Source organism: Lissotriton vulgaris, chromosome 10 (genome assembly GCF_964263255.1).
Source record: "Lissotriton vulgaris chromosome 10, aLisVul1.2, whole genome shotgun sequence".
Classification (NCBI taxonomy): domain Eukaryota; kingdom Metazoa; phylum Chordata; class Amphibia; order Caudata; family Salamandridae; genus Lissotriton; species Lissotriton vulgaris.
This window is the reverse complement of record NC_141698.1, coordinates 404,204,824-404,230,784: the sequence shown is the minus strand read 5'-3', so window position 1 is coordinate 404,230,784 and position 25,961 is coordinate 404,204,824.

Sequence of the window (25,961 nt, the reverse complement as noted above, 5' to 3'; positions counted from 1 at the left end):
GCTGATGGCAAATATAGAACTCGAGAGGTGAAATGATTAACAAGATTGACTCTGCTGCCATTGAATTTAATCTGCTTTGGAATTGTGGAAGGTGACTGAGTGAGTGACAATCACAGAACCGCACTTTGACAACCTACAACAAGAGGTCCATAACCAGTGGCTCACAGTCTCCAACCTTCAGAAGTTGATGGCCTGCCTTGATGAACACATAGAGGATTCTGAGGGGGCGATCTGGAAGGAACAATCTACGCTTTGTTAGCTTCCCAGAAAAGGTGGAGGTTCAATCTATTGAATTGTTCCTGGAGGAATGGATTGCTATAGCCCTACTCTTCAAAAGATTGTCTAAATTCTTCACGAGTAAAAGCGCTCACAGAGCACTTGCTTCCCCACCAAACCCAGGAGCCCTGCTAAGAGCAATTATTGCTCGCCTATTCAGTTCCTACAACGTGAATCCTTCCTCAAGTCTGTCCTTTTTTCCTGATTATACACAGCGAGTTCAGGAACCATGGAAAACATTCATTGCTGTCAAAAGGCACCTGAGAGACATGAACTTGAATTACAGCTTGATCTCCCCAGCTGAGATTTGAGTACAACATGAGGGTAATGTACTATTCTTCTTTGTTCCGGGGTATCAGACACCCTGGTGCAGAGTCCTGCTCAGAGGGAAGGATGACTGGAGTGGCCAATCCAGAGTGCACAGAGACAATCTGCCAACCTAGGAAGACAGAAGGGACAGCGGAGAGCCCTCGAGAATACCCTATAAATAAAGAAAATTCTAATATGCCCAGATGGAACACTCATGACCATAGACGTGATCCGGGATTCGAGCAACTCAATCCAAAAATGACACAGAGACCCTGGCAACACTGGTTTGGAGTGACTTCTATGGCCGACTGACTGTGGGTACCGTGTACCACCATAAAGGAATGTCAGGAACAAAGTCTTCAGCATCCTCCCAATGCAGATGTTTTTGCACTGAGATAACTCACATGGTAACATTAGTCAAGATGGGAGAATGTTATTTATTTATTTATTTATTTATTTATTTATTTATTTATTTATTTATTTATTTATTTATTTCGGCCAATTTGGCCATAAAAGACACATATATATACATAATAAAACAGAGGATCATAGCAAAAATACATAAACCAATAATTTAAAACATTCAGTTTTTTTAAAATACGGTACAAAATTAAGTTTCAGCCTCCACATTAACACATTTCATTTAACAGCTGGAATTTTTAAGCTTATACAGAGATCCTACTCAGAGTATCTGACCAAGTTTCCTGCGAGTAATATACACAGAATGGAGGAACCTACTTATACTGAATACGATAAACTGGGCTGTATTAGTTTTGATAATCCTGTATGCTGTAAGACAGGATCTAGTTCCTAGGAGAGTGCACATGGGTTTTAACCATCTCTTTCGAGCCTTCGAATACACGTTGCATATAAATAACATGTGGACTTCATTCTCCGTACAGGAATTTGAGCACATAGAACATATCCCACTTTTACCATACAGACATCCCAACTTTTTCTTTGACCAGCGTTCGATATTGGAGTTCAACATAAGGATCCCATATCTGAATTTCAAAAAAAGGGACTTTGCAATAGGTGGCTCTATTTCATCCAAAAAGGATTCAAAACGGGGTTCGTCTTTAAAGGATAAGAAATCCTGAATTAAGGACCCAGTTCTACTTTCATGTACAAGCTTATTAGACATATAGGACCAAAAGGCTTGTTTAACTATGGATTTTGCAAAAGCCAGTAAATTATCAGGGTTCTCCCACAGCGAGTACAAGCCCAGAATTGAGAACCATTTTTTGATGTGCACAAGCCATTGGATAGAATTGAAAGAGTCAAGATTCAGTATTTCTCGAAGGCCATTTCTATATTCAAGCTATTCTGGGGTAGGCCATATCCTAATCCAAAACATTAATGGTCTTATATTAACAAAGTAGTCGGTTCTTTTAAAATTCAAATCAAGCTGGAGGGGAGTGAAAGGTGTACTATTAGGGACCCTTACAATAGCTCTCATAAATGTATTGTCCAGGCCCTGGAAGCTATCCCTGGCCCAAGGTCCCCATATTTCCGCCCCGTACAAGACGGCTGATTGGATTTTGAATTTAAAGAGTTCAAGAACAGGGGTTACACTCTTGCTTGTACTAGCATTCAATCTGCTAATGATTGGTTTGACGTTGTGAGCATATGACACCTTACTTTTCTCGATTTGAGAATGTTATTGTAATGTTTATTTTTTTTATTGAGTGTATGATGCAAATACACATAGAGCAGTAAGAACATAGCCATGGTAAACTAATAAAGAGACCATACAGCATGTAATAATCAGGATCTACAAGGCGTCAGCAATATCATCTGCAGCTCCAAATCCACCTTATTGTAACAATAATAAACAATTTCATACAGTAACATGCCTCAGGGAAGAAGAGGAGTGGAGAGTACAAATAATGAAGAAATAACAAATAGATTTCAACATGGGGAATGCCCAAGAATGCAGCAACAAGGAGCTGGTCAAAACCAAAAATCGTCCATGCTGCAGCACTATACAATCTATGTAGAAAATGTAAAGTGCACCGGTCACAGCCGGTAGTTGGGCAGCAGTTCTTTTGCTTGGGCACAGCCAAAGCTCCTCTTATCCTCAGGTACGGATATGCCTAGTTGGTCCTCCAATTTCGGATGCACAACTTAAGCTGGTGCTGTAAGTTGCATTTCAGAATAGAGTCTAGTTATAAGCTCAGGGAAAAGTTCTTAATAAAGCTCTCAAGAGACTGCAGCATGGGAGATGTCCCAGGAAACAAGGTATAATGATCCTACAAAGCTGCATACTATTTTTAATAAGTGAACCTTTCAAGAATATTCACATCGCCATCTTCCAGAGCATGCTACAGCATGACAAAAAAAGCCTTGCGGGACCATATCCTCCATATTGGTAAGCTGCAGTTACCTCAGCCTATCACATGTGCCAGCGTCCTGGGAGAAGCGCAGGGCAGGGTGCTTAATCAATGGAATTGAGGGAACAACAGATCGTCCAATCAAGCACGCCGGCGCAAATCGTGCCACGCAGAAACTATACAGCCAACTGTGTACAACGTCGCTCCTGACTAGTGCTGTGGCTGGTATAATACAATATGAGTGGGCAGAGACCGCATGGGCGTGCTCAGGTGCTGTGTGTGTCACGAACAGCATTGTGTACAGTCAAAATATTGATTTTTAAATATCGACCTCCCTTAATATCGAGTTTTAATATTGTAGGGACAGAATATCAAAGTCAAGAATATCGTTTACCAAAATATCGACCCCAAGGTAATTAATATCATTTTTTTAATATCGAAGTAAGTAATATCAAAGTAAGTAATATCGTAAGAAATATCGTATTCAAATTTTTTAATGTACTTTAGTATGTATATAAACACAAAAAGTTAGTACAGAAAAGCACATCAAGAAAGATGGGCTTGATATGTGATTGATAGAACCAGCCAATACGTTTCGCCCAAACATGGGCTTCCTCAGGGCTGTAATGGCATACAATATAGATATAATTTAGAATGTTGGTATAAGACCACAAGAAACATTTTAACGTGCCAGAATAACAAAAGTGAAACCTTGGAGGGATAGAATAGTCTGCCACCGGAAGAAAATGGTGAAAGCACCAGTGACATCATCAGGTGTGTTAAGTGTGGCAGGGTAATTGAAACCAACAGAATCCTTAGGGATGATTAACGCAGTGGTTCAAAAGTGGGCCTAAATCTAAAAAAGTGCCAGCGCTCAAAGAAAAGCTATTGGGATCCGATGGCAGATGGCTTACCAATAAAATTGTTTTATGAACTAAATCCTCAGTAGCTGGATCAAGAATGGAGAGAATAACCATTCTGAAAAAAAATGACCAAAAAATGCCTGTTACGCATGCCAACAACTGGAATGATAATATGGAAGCACAGCTAGTGCAATGGTGTGCAAATGCCATACCTAGGATGTGGTGATGAATTCTCGTGGTGGAGAAATGTTTTTTGTGTTTAGGCAGTGCGGTGAACCTGCAGGTAAATGAGCAATGCAATAAGCACTCGGAAGATCCCCAGCGCTAAAGTTTGAACACGCCGCAAGGTAAAACCAAAAGGTAAGTATTGTTATCACAGGTATCCTAATTTAAGAGGCAGGTCGAGTAACCACTTCTAAAATAGCTAAAGGTAAATAATCATAAAACATAAGAAAAAACAGAGCACATTGTTTGGTATGGGGTCGATAGTCAAATACAAAGCTGTAATGCCCACAACTTGAAATAGTATAGTATGGTGCGCATGAAGCATATAAAATGAAAAGCACATTGTGTAAATGTCTAAAGTAGAGCACATCATTTTAAAGCGGGTCGAGAGTCTAGTCAAAAATGGTAATGCCCACAGTTGAAATAGTATTGCACGTTGCGCATGAAGCGCACAAAATGGAAAGCACACTGTGTAAATGTCTAAAATAGAGAGCGGGTCAGAACTGAACGATTACAAAAAGGTAAAAAATAAAATTACGCAATCGTAAAGATCAGATTACCAACCACCAGGCACTTGTTAAGAACAGAAAGTTGCACAAAATCATGTGGGATGACCGTGATAACGACCACAGCCGTATTTTTATGTTTGCAGCAAAATTTGACAACATACAGGTTCCCAAAAGTAACACACTAAATCCACCTAACACAGGGAGCATCTCAAGTATAAGTGTCAGTTCCTATGCCTCGTCTATCAAGGAAATCATCATGAAAGGGATCACAGAAACAAGCTTATAGGGAGCATACTCCTCCACTTTTTTAGAGGAGATCCTCAGTTTCAGAGTTGGGAACAAAAAACAAAGGGCCATATTATCAAGAAAGGGCAATACATTATCGCTGCCTTTATCGGCAGGAAACTGCCGCTAAAGCAGCAATATTGGGCTTGATATTATGCCCTTGTGAATTCCCATGGAAGCCCAGGTTCACACCAGAACCCGGGCTGATATGGGAATTCACAAGGACATATTATCAAGCCCAATATCGCCGCTTTAGCTGCAATTTCCTGCCGATGAAGGCAGCGATAATGCATCGCCCTTTCTTGATAATATGGCCCGAAGAGACAAACCAGGAGAGGGGGGATGAGAAAAAATCTAGGAAAAAGATATCAGAATAGTCGAATGAACAAACGCTAGCTGTATATAATGATGTCACTGCGACTAGTACATCTGTAAATACTGCTGATGATAATTTATTTGTGAACTTATCAGACTATCCTTTAAATGTGCATGACACCAATGTATTGAATAAAGGCCTTGGATACTGTCAGGGATTTGTTCACTGATCTCCACATTCATCTTTACTAGTTTCTTTGATATGCTAAGCTCAAATGTCACTTTGTTCTTATTAACTATGAAGATACTAGAACTATTGTCACTACACCACAAATTGATGTTGCTGTGTCACACATTAAGAATGTGGCCACCCTTCTCTCTTTGGACACTGAGAATGAATCTTCATATGAACATGTGCTGAAGAGCATGAATATTGTACAGGATAACACTGTAGTGTAGTTCCTATAGTCCCAATAGGCTCTGCGCATTGGAATAATATATCCTATAGCTTTGACGTAGGACTTAGGTCGATAGGTCTCTATCACATATACTAAACTTAACTGTGCGTGTGCCAGCTAACTCAGAGGTCACTAGAAACTATCTCGAATACACAAGAAGGGATTAGTTTCTGACAACCGCATAAGCATGACAATTTTGTTTCCCAAGAATAAGAATATATCTCTCAGAGTCCCGGAAACAATAGTTAACTAGTTGCAGAGATCTAGTGAGACGGGCGTTTTCAATAAAAGGATTTATTGAACAGTCTTCTTTCTCTTGCAAGAGAAGTGAACTGCTACAATTGTTAGGCAGACTGCAAAGTATAATGCGTACAGCGTAAACAGTAATATGAAACAATACTGTAAGAACACTGTATGGATTCTAAGCCATATAAAAAGACATACATAAATAACAGACTAAAGTACTCAACTGGTGCTTCTAAAATATGCCTACCCTAACCTAAGGGGAGCCGGAAACACTGGAGCTGGATTCTCGATCAGTGCTTCAGCTGGAGAGTCGGCTTCCTTCTGCAGTTGCTGTAGCGAGCTGCGTCGGACAAGTAGGTCTTCGAACTGCTCCGAACCACTGTATCTTGCTATAGTGAAGGTATATTTATACCTTGAAGGTGTTTATGAATGCCATAGTTTGACGTAACGTTGGGCATATGAACATCATAAATGAACCCCTAGCGAACAGTTGTTCATTGTAAAGTAACTGAGTTCTTGGAGAAATCAATATTCAAGCAACGGGGAGTTCTCTAACGGCTTAAGCTGGTTTTCCAAGAAATCGTAGTGGCGTTTGGTGAACAGATGGAAAAAGCCATGCCTGTATTTGGGTAGCATGTGCAATGCCTAAATAAGGGCTGGATTTCTATGCCTATATAAGGGCAACGTGAATTGTACCTATATATGGGCATGAATCGAGAAAATTCAATCAGAGCCTAAAACACCAAACAACACCCGCTCCACTTTCTTATGTACAACATTACTGAGTTCTAAACATGTTAAACACATCTAAACACCCACCCAAAATACATAAAATGCATTGTTACTGGTTGTACACGAAAAGAACATATGTGCTGTATGCATTTGAAAGCAATGCTTCATTCAGAGCATATAGTTTGATATTTGAGAATGTTAACCGAATGAATCATGAAAAAATACATTTATGAAATGGCTCTTAAATACAGAAGAAAAAGTCAACACCATTTCATGACAGATTGTATAAACTATTTGAATGTGGACAAGGTCAAATATAGTCTCTGGAAGTATTCAAAGAATTCGAGTTCTCTATGTATAGTTCTACTTTAAGCAGATTACTTTTCTGCCAAAAAAAAGAAAAAATTCAAATTTGGAAAAAAACAAAAGTTGAATCATAGAAAATGGTCTCCAAAGCCGCAGCAATAGTCTTGATGTTTGCCACAATTTGGTAACAGAGGAACTGTACGGCTTAGAGGATAAGCACCAAACTAGATCTAAGAGGTACAATGTGGACAACCTTACACCAGTTGAGAGGGCAGCAATCCAAAATTCACGTACTAATGGTGACATAGTAATACGAGAGGTGGACAAAGGGGGCAATGTTGTTGTTATGAATAGGACTGACTATGAAAGTGAGGTAGAAAGACAGCTGAACAACACTGCACATTACACCAAACTCACTCATAACCCTTGCACCATTGCCACCATTAAAAAAAACACTCAGCTGACACATTGGAAGGAGGTGGGTCTCGTATCTGACACAGAACACAAGTTCATTTCCATCAGTAATCCTAGATATCCAGGCATATACCTTCTTCCCAAGATACATACGAAGATGCCATTCCCATTGGGATGACCAATCATCCAAGAAATTGGCTCCATGACCAAGGCCGTTGCCAAGTTCATGGATACCTTCCTGCAGCCGTTAGTGACTAATTTACGCTCATACATTAGGGATAGCATGGACTTACTTAACAAGTTTGCGGACTTGGAATGGGACGAAAACATGTGGTTTGCCACACTGGATGTAGAATCCCTATATATACTTGCTTTAAACGAGAACTTTGGGAGAGAGCTGTGGATTTCTATCCCTTCACCAGACATGCCAGTCTATATGACCATAATCAGATGTTATTAGAGATGATAGACCTCATCCTAGATAATAACTTCTTTATATTCCATACCTCGTGGTACAAACAAGAGCAGGGAACCGCCATGGGATCCAAATTTGCGCTGTCGTACGCCAACCTCTTTATGAGGTGTAGAGAGGGCACCCATGCATATCCAATTCTGGGGCCGCTACATTGATGAAATCATTATCATCTGGACAGGCACTGGTCCAGAATTGAAAGAATTCTTCAATTTCCTCAATGACAACACTCTCAATGTCTCTTTTACCCTCAAAATGTCTCAAACCAAGATACATTTCCTTGAGGCCAACTTTGCCTTACATTCTAGTCTGGCCACAGACAGACTCAAAAGAAGAGGCTATGATACACACAGACTTAACATTGCTGGCAACAGGGTCAAGACCATAAAAAGAGAGGACACTTTGAAAAGTAAGAATAGGAAGCGAGATCAGAAACCCCAGAGACTCTCCTTTATCACCACCTACTCTACATTAAATCAAGAGGTATTTCAGTCACTGGGCAAACATTGGGCATTGCTAAAAGGGGTCACTGAAAGACCCTGCATGACATTTAAAAGAAGTATGACTATTTTACTGGACCTGTCAGATGCATTTAACACAGTCAACCGCACAGTTTGCCTAGCAAGGTTGAAGACAGTAGGGGTGGTGGGAGTAGCCCTGGAATGGTTTTGATCCTATCTGACAAATAGACAACAGGCTGTGTCTCTTCCCCCCTATCGTTCGGATTTTTCCTAGATTAGGCATGAGGTCCCCCAGGGCTCGGCAATTAGCCCGATACTGTTTAACGCCTATATGAATCCCCTGATTGCAATTATTAAGTCATACGGGGTCAGCTTGGTAAACTATGCTGACAATATTCAGCCTATTTTGTCACTGGAGGGAGACCAAGCGGTCCTGCTAGAATATTTTCATGCCTGTATGCAAGAAACGGTGCACGGGTTGAAAAACAACTCCTTGCAAAATAATTGCGCGAAAACTGAGATACTCTGCTGTGCAGCAGGTAAAGTCTCTTGCTCTCTTCCTCTGGGCTTCTGGCCCATCCCCACGGAGACACCCCTGTTACCCGTTACGACAGTACGTAATCTTGAGGTCAGCTTTAATGAAAAGCTAAACCTAAAAACTCAGTTTAATAAAATTGTGGGAAACAGCTTTTCGCTCATAAGGGTTCTCCGGAAGATTCTCCCGCTACTCCCAAGTCAGGTACGAGTACAAGAAGTAAGGCTTGACTATGGTAATGCGCTACAGCTGGAATACCCAAGGTACTTGATTAGGAGACTCCAGAGAATCCAGATGGTGGCGGCTAAGCTGGCCTTATCACAACCACGACTGTCATCTACATCACTGGCGCTGGTGGAGTGGCACTGGCTCCCTGCATTCCATATGATACAATTCAAATCACTCTGCATTGTCCGTAAGGCACTGCACCGGATGGGGCACAGTAGGTAAAGGTCTGTAGCTGTTTAAGTCAAATAGTTGACAAGAACTCTAGGTACTCAAAAAATGTAAGCAACCACTGATTGGAATCACTCAAATCATCAGAATTGCACAATTTCTATAAAAATATATATTATTTTATTATTATTTATGATTGATTTTGAAAATCACAATTATTCTCTTTTTTGTATTTTTTTTAAATTCATATAAAAAAATACATATAATAACATAGACAAATCCATGTGCAAAACATATATTGAATTCAGATGCAATAATTCATGTTATTCGAAAAATATACTATAGACGTACAGTTGATAAGGGCAGTGCGGTAGATGTGACTATGCGTGTTTCCGCATTGCTGACTTCATCAGGAGACTGTCTATTGCACTGAAACTACACAAAACATATAAAACAGTGTTACAATGTGGTTACAGAAAAATATTATATACATAAGCACCTAGAGAGAAATACTAAGCTGTGTCATAGTATTTGACATGTACGGCTAAATATCCTCAAAATACAAGCATGAGAGAATTATTTTTCATACACAATAAGTGCATATATACAATTTTGTCCTGACCAAAAAACAACATATTTTTCACATAAATATAATCAACTTTGTGTCTCTTTACAACCTTATTTACAATTAAAGAAAATAAGAAATTAGTTATAAACACAATATAATCATATCTAAACATATTGGTTGGAGGCATAAATTCAAAATCTTATCAAATTTATTAAGCTATATACTGTTATATTTCTTACATCAAAATGCAAACAATTTCCCATATTTTACCATGTTCTCATGAGGAATCTCAGAAGACAACATATTTTGGCAAAGACATGATATACACAACACAAATGTTATATTTAGACCATCTAAATAGAGTTCATACAAATGGTTTAAGCTGTAGCGAGAATCCAACTAGATGCCTATTGTCAATAGAAATTCCATGATGAAACCAACATCAAAGCACAATGATAATAGCATGCATATCACCAGTCGTAATAGACCAAGATTAAAACTAAAGAACTAAAAAACTGGCCTCACCGATGGTGTTACATTTTTTAGGACAAAACCACTGTGCTGATGATATAAGATGGTATATTACAAAGAACAAGGGTCCTTAGCACTTGAAAGATCAAGAAAGTAATAACATATAGACCACAATAGGTAGCTATATTCCTCCTATGTCCAGCCGGACAATGATTTTATTATGTAGTAAATCACAAAAATGAGAACAAGAATATCAGAACAAAGATTTCTAGTAGGGCACAGTCCTGTACCATACTTGGGAGGAAAGTACTGGGGAAGGAACACATACAACATGAACATGTTTACAGGCAAAGACTGAGCAAAGTTGGCCACTTTTAAGTCAGTGCAACAATTCGAAGTATTGCCAAAGTGCGAAGCACAACAAAATTATACACAATGGTAAGTTGTGGAGACACTAGTAGAAGTCGACGTTTCGATCCCTTGCTCTAAATAAATTGGGATCATCATCAGGACTGACAATATTAACATTTGTTTGGTATTTATCAGTTAAAACCGCCTGTTAGGGAGGAATAGGGAAAGAAAAAACAAACAACCGGTTGCTGCTTTAAGAAATGATATTAGAGACTAACTGACATTAGAGGGCGCATGTATATACATTGGCAACAAGTGTATTAGGAATCGGCATACCGTGCTTTACATTCAGTGATTGCAGTCGAACTAATCGTGAAGGACCTGTCCGTTTGTGCCTTTGTGACATGCTGACTGAATTTGAAATTTCAGGAGCGCATTGTGAGGTGGCAGCATGCGTGCATTCATAAATGGGTCTTGGCAGCATTCATGTATTCATATATACATTGTAATTTCAGGAGCACATTGTGAGGTGACAGCATACGTGCATTCATACATGGGTCTAGGCAGCGTATGTGCATTCATACAGGGGTTTTGAGGGAACTATATATAGTGATTAGGTGGCACATACTCAGTTGGATTAAGTGAAGACAAAAACGCGATTCGGTAGTGTCTGCCGGGTATTTTAGGAGCGGAGTGTCCGAGTGAATGTCGGTTTTACCGCGTTGGGAATTGTGACAGCATTTTCGGGATGCCTTATGTGATTAAAAGGGGGCCTGGTGGTATAAGGGCTTACCCGTTGTAAAGACAGTTTGTTCCGGCTGGGTCTAAGATTACAAGGGCCCGGGCGTCTGCTGTGGACACATAATTAGAGATCTGTGAGGAACAGTTTAGGTGACTAACCGTGCTCAAAGCGTAATGGTGAGCAGTGCGTGTTGTACCTTATGTAAAAAGCCGTAATGGTCTCAGATGGGTTTCTGCCCAGGCACTTCTGTGGCTTGCTGGGCGATTCCGGGCCGGCTGGAGGGTGTCTGAAGGTGACGAAGGTGCTCTGAATTACGAGCCGCTGTAGGGAGAAGGGATGTTAAGGAAGGAGTTCCGCTATTGACAGTGCGCTTGGGTGTTTCAAAAGCTGGGAATCGTCTTACCTGGCTTCGAGGGTGGAGACAGCAACGATCTGCTTATTTCTCCGTTGGGCATTAGTTCCCACAAGTGCTCTGCCAAATCGCAAGCACAGAATGCGCTGCTCGGGAGCTGCTTAAATCTCCCGGGCCATTGAGGGCTAGTCACGTGGATAGTGAAAATAGACAAGGGGTGTGCTGCAATGCTCAGGTTAGCGGCCATCTTGGAGTTTTGAATTGGCGAGGTAATACATTCTACCTATTAGCGCCATGACGCGCTGGTGGTGGGAATCTGGGCGATACTGTTACAGTCATGAACCCGGGCGTGTGGGGGTTGCATTTGGTCTGAACGGGGTCAGACATGCGTGGGGATCAGCCGGGTGGCTGTTGGTGTGAATAAAGTGGTGTGAATTATTTACAGTGCATACTTCGCGCAGTGAGGACGACGATATTGTGGAACCAAGTGACAAGTGCAACAATTGTTCACATTTCATTTTGTGCTACACAAATCTCAGTATTGGTAAACATGAAAAATACAAAGTTTTATCACATCAGAATTATGACATTTTTCACATGGTCCCTTTGGGGACAGAAACTGTCTCTTGATTGTTGAGCCCAACAATCCTGTATAGGTCTTATATTAGCGTAGTCCAATCATCCGCTCTGTTGAGACCATTTCTGATGGTATCAAATTGGATTATTGTCTTTAATTCCTCACGGTTGAGCAGCTGGGCAATGTTTCCACCTCTCTGTGGTAACTTGAGAACTTTCAAGATAGTCCATTGTATATCATTCTCATTATGTCCAGCCCCTGAGAAGTGGTCCACCAGCGGAGCATTCGGCGTTTTACATCTGGTGCGGCTCCTGTGCTGGAAAATTCTTGTCTTGGCCTTCTGGGTTGTCTGGCCTACATATAGTTTTAAACACGGGCATTGTATGGAATAAATTACATTACTGGTATTGCAATTTGAGAATGATCGACTTTCAACTGTGGTGTTATTGTAGGGTAAATTATTTCCCTCAACTGTGTACTCACAGACATTACAACCTCCACATTTGGCATGACCTATAATGGGCGGTAAGCCCCATACAGACTCAATGGTTGAGGGTGGGGTTGGTGAGGGGAGGGCAGCTCATACCAAGTGGTTCTTCAAGTTCTTACTTTTACGAAAGTAAAATAGGGGCCTGTCGATGTTTAAGTTACCTGCATTAATTGTGGGCCAGTGTTTCATATTTTATTTCCTTATTTTGTTTGAGGCCGGAGAAAAGTTTGGCACACAGGCTATTCTCTCATTGTGGTTATTACTTTTCGAGAAAGCAGTATGTCACGGGGGCAGTACCAGGCTCGTTTGGAGGCCATTTTAACTATTCTCCGTGGAGAACCATGATCCTTTAGTTTGTTTGATAGGATTGATGCCTCTTTGAAATAGTCCTCTTTGGAAGAACAATTGCGTCTAATTCTGAGAAATTGGGAATAGGGTAGTGAGTCCCTAAGGGCTCTTGGATGATTGCTGGTGTAACTTAGGAGCGTGTTGCGCTCAGTGGGCTTCCTATAGAGTCATGTTAATAGCTCTCCCTCTGGGTGATAGATTGTTAAATCAAGGAAAGCAATTGAGGATTTTCATGGGATATTGTAAATGAAAGTCCAGAGCAGTTGTTGTTTAGCCAATGTAAGAGTTGATGTAGTGTCTCGCTCTCTTGGTTCCAAATGAGGAAAATATCGTCAATAAGTCTTCGCCAAAGTTTGATGCCGGCGAAGAAAGGGTTGCAGGGTGTGAGAATGGAACCAGTTTCCAATTGGTCCATAAACAGAACTGCTAGATTGGGGGCAAAAATAGCCCCCATGGAGGTCTCCTTAATTTGTTGAAAGAATATATTTTCAAAGATAAAGAAATTTCTAGTCAGGCATATTTCAAGTAGCTGAAGTATAAATAGGGTAGGAACCCTGTGTGGAAGCGGTCGAGAGTCCAGGGTTTTCTGAATAACAAGTAAGGCTGCTGTCTGTGGGATGTTCGTATATAACGATTCCACGTCCATAGTGCAGAGGGTGTCATGTGCGGGATCAAAAGGAAAATGTTTGACCAGGTTAATCATAGCCATGCTATCTCTCACATAGCAGGCTGTTTCAGGGATGAACCCTTTTATGAAGAAATCTACATATGCCCCCAGTGGCTCCAAAATTGAGCCACAGGCAGAAACAATTGGGCGTCAGGGGGGGTGGTTGAGTTTTTATGAATTTTTGGAAGGGTGTATATTACTGGCAGACGGGGAGTTTTGACATTGAGAAAATGGTATTCCTTTTTGCTAAGATAACCATCTGCAAATGCTTGAGATGTTAGCTTGGTGATGATTTCTTGAAATTGTTTGGACGGATTACCCGGTAGTCTTTGGTAGTAATCAGTGTTACTCAGTTGGCGTAAAACCTCGGTTTTATATGCCTCTGCTTCCTGGATCACGATCCCACCACCTTTGTCTGCGCTTTTAATTACCAAGGAGTTATTAGCTTTGAGTGTGTCAATGGCATCTTTTTCCTGGCGCGAAATGTTATAGGGAATGAACATCAGGGTGCGCTCTAGGTTGGAAAGATCCTTGAAGACCAGTTTCTCAAACGTTAGGATCTCAGAGGGTATCATTCCCGCAGAAGGTGAGAATGTAGAGGGGGGCCGAAACGGTGTGTTGGAGTTGGACATGGGGGAAGGGTGCAGTTGGAAAAAGGCTTTGAGACGGATTGTCCTAAAGAATCTTAGGAGTTCCGTCTGCAGTTCCATGTAGTTTGGGCGGATAGTAGGCATGAAAGACAAGCCTTTCTTGAGAAGTTCTAGTTCATGGTCTAGCAAGGTATGCTTGGATAAATTAAACATAGTCAAGTCAAGTCAGAGAATTTATATAGCGCACTACATACCCAGAGGGTCCCAAGGCGCTTAGAGAGGGGAGGAAGATTACTTGTCAAATATCCACGTTTTAAGTTGCTTTCTGAATGCTAGGTGGTTCTGGGTAAGGCGAAGGTAAGCGGGGAGTGAGTTCCATGTTTTAGCAGCCAGGTATGAGAAGGATCTGCCGCCCATGGTGGTCTTGTTGATGCGAGGTACAGTGGCGAGGGCTTGGCTGGAAGAACGTAGTTGGCGGGAGGAGGTGTAGAAGGACAGTCGTGAGTTGAGGCATTCTGGTCCTATGTCGTAGAGTGATTTGTGTGCGTGGGTTAGCAGTCGGAAAGTGATCCTCTTATTGACGGGTAGCCAGTGGAGGTCTTTAAGGTGACCGGAGATGTGTTTGTTGCGTGGGATGTCTAATATGATCCTGGCTGAGGCGTTTTGGATTTGTTGGAGTTTCTTCTGGAGTTTAGCGGTAATGCCTGCGTAGAGGGTGTTTCCGTAGTCCAGTCGGCTCGTGACCAGAGCATGGGTGACTGTTTTCCTTGTTTCGGTGGGGATCCAGCGAAATGTTTTTCTGAGCATGCGAAGAATGTTGAAGCAGGAAGAGGATACGGCGCTGATTTGTCTATTCATTGAGAGTGAAGAGTCCAGTATGATGCCTAAGTTCCGTGCGTGGTCTGTCGGGATGGGTGCCTTTCCGAGGGCTTCTGGCCACCAGGAGTCGTCCCATGCAGAGGGGGATGTACCTAGGATGAGGACTTCTGTTTTGTCTGAGTTCAGTTTCAGACGGCTTTGTTTCATCCATTCGGCAACTTCTTTCATTCCTTCGTGTAGGTTAGTTTTGGCGGTGCTGGGGTCATTGGTGAGAGAAAGGATTAGTTGAGTGTCATCCGCGTAAGAGATGATGTTGAGGTTGTGTTGGCGGGCGATGGTCGCGAGGGGGCTCATGTATACGTTGAAGAGGGTGGGGCTGAGTGAGGATCCTTGTGGTACGCCACAGATGACTTCAGTGGCCTCGGACTTGAATGGTGGGAGGCGAACTTTCTGAGTTCTTCCGGTGAGGAACGAGGTGATCCATTCAAGTGCTTTTCCTTGGATTCCGATGTTATTGAGGCGTTGTAAAAGGGTGCTGTGGCAGACTGTGTCAAATGCTGCAGAGAGGTCGAGGAGGATGAGGGCGACTGTGTCTCCATTGTCCAGTAGAGTTCGAATGTCGTCTGTTGCTGCGATGAGGGCGGTCTCAGTGCTGTGTTTTGCTCGGAATCCAGATTGTGAGGAGTCGAGGGATTTGTTGGCTTCGAGGAAGGCGGCGAGTTGGTTGTTGACAGCTTTCTCGATGACTTTGGCCGGGAATGGAAGGAGCGAGATGGGGCGGTAATTTTTGAGTTCGGTGGGGTCCGCTGTGGGTTTCTTCAGAAGGGCGGTGAGTTCAGCGTGTTTCCAGTCTTCCGGGAAGGTGGCGGAGTTGAGGGAGCTGTTGATGACGTTTCGGAGGTGCGGTGCTATGACGGAGTCTGCTTTGTTGAAGATGTGGTGAGGACATGGGTCTGTGGGGGATCCTGAGTGGATGGAATTCATCAGGCGGATTGTGTCCTCAGTGGAGATTGGGTTCCAGTCGTTAAGGGTGTTCACGGGGGGAGAATGTTCAGCAAAAGGTAGGGTGGGTTGGTTTCCGGGTTGGTTGTCGAAGCTGTTGTGGATGTCTGCAATCTTGTTGTGGAAGAATGAGGCTAGGGAGTCGCAGAGGGCTTGAGAGGGGGTGATGTCGTTGGAGTTGGCCGAGGGATTGGAAAATTCCTTGACGATGTTGAAAAGTTCCTTGCTGTTGTGGGCGTTGTTGTCAAGTCGATCCTTGAATGCTGTTTTCTTGGCCTTTCGGATTAGTTGGTGGTGAGTGCGGGTGGCGTTTTTGAAGGCGTCCTTGGTGCTAGTGGTTGGGTCTTTTTTCCAGGCCTTTTCGAGGGAGCGGCAGAGTTTCTTGGACTTCTTAAGATCATCGTTAAACCATGAGGCCTTTTTGCTGGCAGGTTTGTTTTGACGTTTCTTCAGTGGTGCTAAGGTGTCGGCGGTGTTGGATAACCATAGGGTGAGGTTGGCGGCGGCTTCGTTTGCGTTAGAAGAGTGGGCTGGGGTGTTTAGAAGGAGCGATGCGGAGATCTGGTCCGTGGTGATTTTGTTCCAGTTTCTTTGCAGAGTTGGTTGGAGGTGGTTGGTGGGTTTTGGTTTGTTGTAGGTGAAGTGAACGCAGCTGTGGTCAGTCCAGAGGAGCTCCGTAGTGTGGCTGAAGGAGACATGATTGCTGGAGGTGAAGATGGGGTCGAGTGTGTGACCTGCGATGTGGGTGGGGGATGTGACCAGTTGTTTAAGTCCGAGGTTGGCGAGATTGTCCGAGAGGGTGGTGGTGTTGCGGTCGTTGATCTTTTCAAGGTGAAAATTGAGGTCTCCCAGAAGGATGTAGTCTTTGGAGGGGAGCGCGTGAGGAGTGATGAAGTCCGTGATGTCTTCACTGAATTTTGCGCGGGGTCCTGGTGGTCTGTAGAGGAGGGTGCCTCTGAGTGTGGTCTTGGGGTCGATGTGGATCTGGAAGTGAAGGTGTTCAGAGTTGGTGAGATTGGTGTCAGAGCTGGTTGAGATGCAGATTGACTTCTTATGGATGATAGCGATTCCTCCTCCTGTGTGGCCGGTGCGGTCCTTACGAATGATCTTATAATCTTCAGGGATGGCAATGGTGATGTCTGGGGCGGAGGAAGCGTTCATCCAAGTTTCTGTAAGGAAGGCGACGTCCTGGGAGATGGTGTCTAGTAGATTCCATAGGTCAATGGCGTGTCTGTGGACTGATCGGGTGTTGAGAAGGATGCATTGTAGGTGGTTGGGGTCAGGGGTCTGTGTTGTGGTCGTAGCGGAGATGTTGTCGGTGCCGATGAATTTGCAGGAGTAGCAGGAGAAAGGTCCATGGGTGTGTTCAGGAGCGGCTTGGACGCAGTTGGGGGCGCGACCGGGGTTAAGGGCTAGGAGGGTGGCGGCATCGTAGGTAATGCGGGAGGGTTGGTCAGCGCGAGGGGCAGGGGGTCTGGCGCTGGGCGCGGTCCAGGCGCGGACGGGCGTAGACGGGCTTACCTTTGGCGCACCTTCGGCGTGTACGTAGCGCGTGGACGCTGCGCGTTGGAGCATCAGGCATAAATGAAGTGTGGAGGGGGCGGAGCGTGGGAGGGTCAGCTGGGAGGCGGGGTCTGGGAGGAGACACGGGAGAAATCCCAAACAATTCGAAATGGCCGCCTAAATGAAATCGAAAGTGGGGCACAGCCGGAGCCTCAAACAGAGATTCTTCTGAGTAAGTAATTAAAGAGACGTTCCCCCGACAAGCACAATCGCCGTTTGATACAAATAGATACAATGTTGCACAATCGCCGCTTTGTACAATTAGATACAATGTAGCAGTGCGAGCCTAAACGCTAATAGGCGCTTTAACTTAATGAAATGAGGTCGGAAAAGCAATGTGGGCATAAACGATACCAGGCGCAGTAAGATGCTGCAAGCGCTGTAGCAGGAGGGCAGTCAGCAAGAATCCGGGCAGGCAAGGCAGGCAGCTAGCACAGGGCTTCAGAGAAGCGAGTGGAGAGCTGTGGAAGCGACCGTGATGGATGGAATCCAGACGGTCACAGGGAAAGAGAGGACGGGGCTGGTGTAGTGAGTTAGTGTGTGGGAGGGTCAGCTGGGAGGCGGGGTCTGGGAGGAGACACGGGAGAAATCCCAAACAATTCGAAATGGCCGCCTAAATGAAATCGAAAGTGGGGCACAAGCCGGAGCTTCAAACAGAGATTCTTCTGAGTAAGTAATTAAAGAGACGTTCCCCCGACAAGCACAATCGCCGTTTGATACAAATAGATACAATGTTGCACAATCGCCGCTTTGTACAATTAGATACAATGTAGCAGTGCGAGCCTAAACGCTAATAGGCGCTTTAACTTAATGAAATGAGGTCGGAAAAGCAATGTGGGCATAAACGATACCAGGCGCAGTAAGATGCTGCAAGCGCTGTAGCAGGAGGGCAGTCAGCAAGAATCCGGGCAGGCAAGGCAGGCAGCTAGAAGTCTGCTACTGTTTTTTCCACTTGTTCAAGTGGTTTCTTGCTATCAGTCGAGGGATTAGAACACTGCAGCTGTTTTTCTATGTCAGCAATTTCTACCTCTAGTGATTTTAGTGTTTCTGTGGCGATATCAATCCCTAGAACTAGCCAGTGTCTAGAACAGGTAGTTCCTATGTAGCTAAAGTTATCAATATACTTCAGATAATCCGTGAAAATGCCAGGGATATTTCTTCCTTGGAGGCCTACTGGTAAAACTTAAGCTTTCAGGTAATCAGTTAACATCAATATCATTAATTGGAGACAGACTTGCTTTTTCCAGAGTTTCTCAAGTTGATCAGGTAGGGAACTGTTAGCTAAAGTCGGTGCATCTGGGGTGTCAGAAAGGAAGGAGGGTCCTAAATAGATTTGTTTGATATAATCATCTGAGTACAAGGGTGCATGCGCGGACATGTCAGAAAGTGAAAAAAGGTTTGGAAGAAATATTTAGAGAGTACTCAGAAGGCCCACCCTCAAGGGAGGGTTGTGGAGGTTTGCGAAAACCCTTGCAATCCAGCGATTGCGCTAAAGTACTTTTCAATAAAACAAGGGAACCCGAACAATTGTCTGAGGACCACGGGTGTCAATCATACATTACAAAGAACAAGGGTCCTTGGCACTTGAAAGATCAAGAAAGTAATAACATATAGACCACAACAGGTAGCTATATTCCTCCTATGTTAAGCCGGACAAGGATTTTATTATGTAGTAAATCACAAAAATGAGAACAAGAATATCAGAACATAGATTTGTAGTAGGGCACAGTCCTGTACCATACTTGGGAGGAAAGTACTGGGGAAGGAACACATACAACATAAACAGGTTTACCGGCAAAGACTGAGCAAAGTTGGCCACTTTTAAGTCAGAGTGTCAATTCGAAGTATTGCCAAAGTGCGAAACACAACAAAATTATACACAATGGTAAGTTGTGGAGACACTAGAAGAAGTCAAAGTTTCGATCCCTTGCTCTAAATAAATTGGGATCATCATCAGGACTGACAATATTAACATTTGCCTGGTATTTATCAGTTAAAACCGCCTGTTAGGGAGGAATAGGGAAAGAAGAAACAAACAACCGGTGGCTGCATTAAGAAACGATATTATAGACTAACTGACATTAGAGGGCGCAAGTATATACATTGGCAACAAGTGTATTACGAATCGGCATACCGTGCTGTACATTCAGTGATTGCAGTCAAACTAATCGTGACGGACCTGTCCGTTTGTGCCTTTGTGACACCTGCCTGAATTTGTAATTTCAGGAGCGCATTGTGAGGTAGCAGCATGTGTGCATTCATTCATGGGTCTTGGCAGCATTCATGTATTCATATATACATTGTAATTTCGGGAGCACATTGTGAGGTGACAGCATACGTGCATTCATACATGGGTCTAGGCAGCGTATGTGCATTCATACAGGGGTTTTGAGGGAATTATATATAGTGATTAGGTGGCACATCCTCAGTTGGATTAAGTGAAGACAAAAACTTGATTCGGTAGTGTCTGACGGGTATTTTAGGAGCGGAGTGTCCGAGTGAATGTCAGTTTTATCGTGTTGGGGAACTGTTTTTTCAGGATGCCTTATGTGATTAAAAGGGGGCCTGGTGGTATAAGGGCTTACCCGTTGTAAAGGCAGTTTGTTCCGGCTGGGTCTATGATTACAAGGCGCCGGGCGTTTGCTGTGGACACATAATTAGAGATTTAAGAGGAACAGTTTAGGTGACTAACCTTGCTCAAAGCGTGATGGTGAGCAGTGCGTGTTGTACCTTATGTAAAAAGCCGTAATGGTCTCAGATGGGTTTCTGCCCAGGCACTTCTGTGGTGTGCTGGGCGATTCCGGGCCGGCCGGAGGGTGATATAAGATGGTACATTCTGGAAAGAATTGTAACCAAGACAGGACTATGTCCAGACAAAATCAGAAAAAAACGTGAAGTTTTTTGGATCTTTTGGTTAGACACTGTTAATAAGGGTCTTAATTTGGATATACCCTGGGATCCGGCTATAACCTAAATGAGGACCAAGTCTGATTATGCCCTTTGTAGTCCTGGTTAGTTCATGTATCCAAATATTGTTACATTTGGAAAATAATCTGTGGTTTGATCATGTTAGTCTTGAATTTGGATATACCCTGGGCTCAGGTTATAGCCTTAATGAGGGTCTAGTCAGATTATAACTTCAGGAGATTTTGTTAGTCTCTGTATGTGGAGACCGCTTTATTCAGTGAATAACTTAGATTATACTGGGATCGATTAGAGAGATCCCTATTTTGGAGACTTTAATATACTATCCTCTGTATCTATACGTCTTTTGATGTTGCTAACAATTTGGTTTACACAAGGGTTTGATATATATATCCTTGAGTTTGAACCAACTACACTACAGAGCCTTTTATTGTGTGTTCCAATCATAGAGTCTATTTGTGGTTTGGCTGTATACAGGACACCAACAGCTGCTTAGTTCATATCTTAAACCATTGTAGATATGGTTTTTATAGCAGGGGGATTTAGCTTTTTAACGACAACTATGATACATCGTTAAGTTATAGGAACACTATTGCATCATGTACGGGAATTACGGCATAAAGTCCTTGAATATGGTAATAGATCCTTCTCCATTTATACCAATATCTTTATTACATCACATTGCTTTGCTTCTCAGATTAAGTTTAATTGCGCGTTACACTGAAATAATATTTTATGTACTTCCATCGATCGAAGCATGTCTTTGATGTTTGTTTATGGCGACATGCAATATACCATTTACGTCTGTTGTGCCTACTTTATACAGAGTGACGAACAGATGAATGGTTGCAATATTCATTTATCGGGTGGCCCATAATATGTATTGTAGTATTCAACATATACGGAACATACATACAGTCCTTTTTGGATCTTTCTGTGGTCTGGTCCATATCCAATAAGGCGCGCGTTCACAGGTGCCTAATCCATCGTTTCTTTCCTTACTCAGCAGGTGTTTTTTTCGCGCGAATGGTGGCGTAGGTAAATACAATGTATATACGGAGCCACTTTTATTATTGCAGCCCTTTAAGACCCATCACGGACATTTGTTTTTATGCAGGAGTCTTGTTAAGACGTTCATCAGTACCAAGGTACGGAGTGTAGTCTAGTCTTAGAATTATTTAATTTTTTTGTGCCCCAGTCATAGGAGCAAACGTCTATATATATCGTATATGAAATATCCATCTGTGCATTTTTCAGGCCATTGTGTTGCCTCTAATAAGCTGTGATTTCCAGTCTTTTTGGGACTACATTATCCTTTGTCTGAGTTCCCTATCACATGGTATCCACAGCTCTTCTATTGGAATTTACTAAGTCTTATATCTAATCCCATATACTTATTCAATAATTAAGCTGTAATCTTCATTTTTATATGGCCACACACTGATATTTATGTCCATTTGTTTTTGATGTAGTACTTATTCATAACGATATGGATGGACTGTTCCTTGTATGATATCCTGCCAAAATCGACATTAATAGCGGAGCTGCGGCCCAGTTAGTCATCTCTCTCTTCTTTTTATGTAAGTAGTGAAATCCATTTGTTATATCCTCTATGCCTTGATAGGGACTTTAGATGAATTTAAATTGGAGTTGGCGCTTTATTCTGTTGGGTATCATTTATTTAATATCATTGCCCTGTATTGGAGAGCCCTAGTTCTTTTGTGGCACTACATATTAACGGTCAGCCCTTTACCTATCTTCCTTGACGCAGAATTTGAAATTATTTGTAGCCCATGGGTTTAGTACATTAGGCATAATGCACTCAGGATTGAATTGGGTAACGGATTAGATAAATAAGTAAATAAAAGTATCACTTTCTCATCATGTCTTTTTCAGCTTTTTATCCATCGCGTATACAGTTGCCATTAAATTAGATGCTGAGTAAGCATAAACTTCATTGCCTTGTGCAGTCTAGTTTCCATGTCACCAGAAATAGAATCACGTTACTTAGCAGCGCCTGCAAGGGCAGGACAGACTCTACCCAACGCGCTGGCTACAGGACGTGTTCTGGACACGGCTCCAATTTATTAGAAGTTGAATACTGAAATACAGTTATGTTTTACCCTCTCTTTCCTAAGTGATCTCATGCGTGCCGCATTTTTTGTTTATCTGTCATTGCAGTTTGACCTTTTTGCAATTGTTCACTGCTGACCCGTCCACTATACATATATAAACACATACACCGTGTGCCTTTTGAGTTGCGCGCTTCATGCGCACCTTGCAACTAAAGTTTGATTCTTTGATGTTTGCAGTCTTTACCTTTCTGTAATCATTCAGTTCTGGCCTGCTCTCTATTTAGACAATTTACACAATGTGCTTTTCGTTTTGGGAGCAACATGCAATACTATTTCAACTGTGGGCATTACGGTTTTTGAGTGGAGACTCGACTCCAATTTAAAACCATGTGCTCTACTTAAGACATTTACACAATGTGCTTTTCATGTAGGCGCTTCATGAACATCATACTATACTGTTTCAAATTGTGGGCAAATTGTGGGCATTGGTTGGTTGGTTGTTGTATATAGGCATATTCGAAGTGTGCCACATACAGGCCTGCCACGCTCGGGGCGAAAACGCTGCCCATGGATGTTCCATTGGTCTGTAGGTAGAAGGCTCCCTCGAATATGCCTATATACAACATCCAACCAACCCCTTCTCCGCCAACATAAAAATGTGGCGGATATACATCGATGACATCCTCCTGATATGGAAAGGCACCCAAGAAAAACTGGACAACTTTATGATCTGGATCAACCACCAAGATTCCTACCTGCGCTTCACAAGCACCAGCAGTTCCACTGAACTAGCTTTCCTTGACTTGAACATCAAACCGGAGAATGGAGGTCTCACCACTACCACCTTCTACAAGCCAACAGCAAGGAACTCCTTACTCAGATTTGACAGTTTTCACCCCCGACACCTTAGGGAAAACTTACCCTACGGGCAATTTTTGCGCATCAGACGTAATTGTAGCAGCATCCAAGACTACAAATCACAATCTAATGATTTAATACACAAGCTCAAGGATCGTGGCTATCCCTCGAGGATAATAAACAAAACATGCAAAAGGGCGAGGAACCAAAACAGAGAAGCACTCTTGGAAACCTTTGAGAAACCGCAGGAAGAACCTCCCCTAACATGTGTGACTACCTATAACACAGCATCCAACTAGGTAGCCAACATTATCCAACGGAATTGGAAGATCATCAACTCCGGCACAAGGAATTGGGAGAAACCTCGCTTTGCCTATAAAAGAGCAACCAACCTTAAAGACCAGCTGGTTAACACTAGACCACGGCAAAACACTCGTAGGAATGACAACACCATCCTCAATGCATGGGGCCTACCCAGAATCACTGGCCACCAACCCTGCAACAATTGCAGCGTGTGCCACCTGACCTCCCCTTCCAAAACACTGAATCTGGAACCAGGCAAAACCTGGACTCAACAACAGTTTACAAACTGCAACTCCACAAACCTGGTGTACTTGATGACCTGCCGATGTGGCCTAAGATACATCGGCATGACCACCCGGAAAGTCCGGATAAGAATGACGGAACACAGGAGCACGATAAGGTGTGGCAAGAGTATCAGCAAACTCACAGATCATTTCCTTACCCACAACCACACCCCCAATGACTTCTCCTGGACCGTCATTGAGAAATTTGACAATACTATCAATGAAAAACTCCTCTTACAAAAAGAACAAAGATGGATATATCGTTTGTCCACACATACTCATGGCCTCAATGATGCCATACCTTGGAACTCCCTAGCTATATAAAACTCTATTCTGCGTAAGAAACAGTCAAACACAGACCCGATACCTGTGCCAGGGTATCTATGTGTGAACGTCCCCGTCCTGATTCCTATCTTCTCCCAAAAGAGCACCACATATGATTGTGAGACCCAGGTGCACATATGTGCACTTATAAAATCACCCGTGTATTTTACAGTATTTTACTGTATAAATCCATCGCCACAATACTGGCATTGATGCTTTTAGCTTAAATTACCCCTGTTAAGGCCATCCCGCCTGCCCCTGTACACATGCGCCGCACACCAGCGCATGCTCACACCATTGCCCTCAGTCAGTATTCCAAACCGATACTAGCACGCATGTGCTACACACTTGCGCATGCGCGACTCACGCTCCACTCTTCAGCGCATGCGCGATTCGCACTCTACTCTTCAACGCATGGGCACAACAGGGAAGCAATGACATGGCGATTAGCGCGCACCCCTCCCTCTCTTTCTACCTCATACAGGTGAAACCAATCAATAGAATGTATAAAACAGAGACCAGCGGCCCCTTTCCTCATAACGGGCGCCGCGGAAGGACGAATAGGTCCAAGGAGGAACCAGATCGAAATACTCGTGAGTAAAAACTACAGCTACGACTGGGGTAAGCCACCACTCTTTTTTCCCCACAGGTTGGATACATTTTGACCGAACTCTCATTCCTACAGGGTCTCTTTCTCTGCCAGGCGACCCTAGAAGCTTTTTACAAGACAAAACAGAGTGAGGACCTAGCATTTTACTTACCTGTACCTCACCTTGTAAATACGCTTTTTAGCCCACCACCAAACACCAACGGTTTTATTTAGAATTCTCACCCATTGCATGCAATTGGCATGAAATCACCATAGCCCATTATAGGTTGTTCACCACCTTATATGCCGGCATTTTAAAATACAACAATATAATATATTAACATGACTCTACCATGTACGTCTTGTCTTTGTCCTATGTGTTATCTGTAGTCAAGCTTGAGGGAATCCCCCTCTAACAGTTACAGCGCCTTAGCGTGCGCTACACATAGTCAAAGAACTACACAAACACTTAAATATAAGTTTAATATTTAATTTAATTTGCACCTTCTCACATAATAATTGGTCCTGAGGAAAGCCAGCTTAAACAAAGGCACTGGCTGAAACATGTAGACCACACTAGACGTTGGGGGTCATAATCCATACTCCAAAATTACGTCTACCTGCCTTTTATTCGCTAACAGAGGCCCAGTTTATTAAAAGTAAGTAACCCTCGGGTGCTGGGACCTTCTGTATAGCTTTTAACCTTTCACTTTCTCACCCTTTTCACTGCACACTCAGCAACATACCAGCTCCGCAGTCTCCTGGCGTTGAAGCACACCCGGGGCACATTCGGTGCCACTGTGGTGGGCCCGATGATAAAGCATGCCACCGACTAGGTCGGTGGGTGAGGGCTTTATAAGGAAAACAATGCTTTTCCCTACACATTGACGTACCTACCTGAGTCTTCTAAATTCTTTCTCTAGCTAGT